Genomic DNA, 2,092 nt, shown 5'->3' on the forward strand with positions numbered 1-2,092 from the left:
GACCTCTACTGCTAGGGAATAAGGCCCCAAATCCTGAAGTTTGAAAGAGACAAACTAGCAAATAGAGAAAATAGAATTTGGGGGATACACTAACATTAAGTAAATGAAAACTGTATCCACTAGTGTTGGTAGTATAACTAAGATTCTGATCATATGAGAACCTTAGCTTTGTGTTTTGATGCAATCTTTTAGTTTTGACTGAAGGTGAGTGGCTGCTTTTTATAGAGGCAACCAGACATAGGAATTGATGAATGACTCGGATATAGCTCAGACTTCAGGTCTCACAAAAGTGTTTGCCTCTAGGTAACATTAAAATAATTCAGGAAGACAGTCAAAGCAAAGACCACGGGGGGGGGGGGGGGGGGAACGGACGGGGGGGGGGGCGGGCAGCCAAAAGTAGGCCAGATGATTGCCTTAGAAATGATGGCTCATCAGGGAAAGGAAACCACAGAAGCTTGTGTTACAAAAGCCTAAGATGCAAAAGTCAATGGCAATAACCTCAGCAAAGACAAATATTTTTTAAAAGTATAGATTTTGAGAAGACACAGCCTGTCTAGCTCTCAGGCAGCTGACCTTGAACAACATGGATAAAATGTGGCTTAGCATTGTAGATGAAGCTGAGGCTGACTTAGATCAATTTAAGTGTTGGTTAGCAAAACACTATTGTTGCCTTTAAACATCAAAACAGCTAAATTTTCTAGGCTAAAAAACACTAGGAAATTTCTTCTTAAAAATTTTTATTATAAGCCTAAGGGGGCATCTTTACTTGCTTGTATTCTTTTCTTTTTGGGGCCAAGAAAGGAATTTTGGAATGAGCTAAGTAGGTACATAAGTTCAATAGTCTCATCCTGTGCTTGTAAATTGGCCCTGTACTGTTTAGCTTGTACAACATAAACATAATCTCAAAGCTCAACAAACTCACAGGAAGAGAGAAGAGAGTAAGCTATTACAACACAGAAATAAACATGTATATGCACATGTATTTGTGGAAACTATTACATTAGCTAAAGTCCACCACTTACAATAAGGAGTGCAAAAACATGGAGTACAAAGAGTAAATATAAAAAGAAATATTTGAATATACTAAATGAAAATAAAATCCACTCAGATAAAATATGTTGACTAGAACGCTCACTTTGTATATGTCTAAAACTTGAAAGAAGGTGGTACTGTTAAACCTAATCTGAAGGGACCTGAAACATTGAAGACACGAAGAAAGTCCGTCGGTTACACACCAAAGCTTTATTGTCTAGCTTGGCCAAGCGGCGGGAACTCCGACAGAAATCTGAAGGAGAGCACGCAGGCCCTTTGTTCTACTAGTTTTTATAGTTTTGTAAGTGGGAAGTACACAAGCAAAAATTGTAATTAGGAACCCCTTACCACTATTGGTTATAGTCATATGTCCTTTAACATGATAGGACCATGTTTAATTTGCAAGCCATACATCCTTTTGGAGAAAACAAAATTTACAAGTCAACACAATGGCAGAAAGATATTTTTTTACATATTAAAAGGCATTCTGTATTATCTAGTGTTCATCTGCTATCTCTCTGTCCTGAGTCACATGTGTTAACTACACCATTTACATAGGAGAGGTAGTTTCCATGGGGACAAATGCCCGCAAATGGCTCATAGTTATGAGAAAAGGTTTATTTTGGCTTTTCTCTCCCTGCACCTGGCTAGCCATTCACCCTTTTCCCCACAGGTGTGGTGGAATGTCTGGGGATCCATGTTTTCCTCCCCTTTGCATTTACAATACAATGCCAAGGGCCATCCTGACTATGCCAATCACACAGTACAGAGACTATTCTCACAATTTCTCTGCACACCTTAACCCAAATTAATAAAAATGTTCCCCAAGCTTCTTAAAATATTAATATTAATTCTGTAGTTTTTGGTACTTTACAACACCTGCGGGTGAAGTGGCTCAGTGGCTCCTCAGTACTGTCTCTTACGTTAGTCTCAAAAGAAAGAGAAAGCATGCAGTGGAGAAAATTCCCAACCCCACAATTTAAAAATACATAATATCAAAATTAACTACTGTATTGATAGTGTCTGACAGTTTAACTTGAGTTTATACTGGCATAATTTG

This window comes from Saccopteryx leptura, chromosome 4 (assembly GCF_036850995.1).
Source record: "Saccopteryx leptura isolate mSacLep1 chromosome 4, mSacLep1_pri_phased_curated, whole genome shotgun sequence".
NCBI classification, from domain to species: Eukaryota; Metazoa; Chordata; class Mammalia; order Chiroptera; family Emballonuridae; genus Saccopteryx; species Saccopteryx leptura.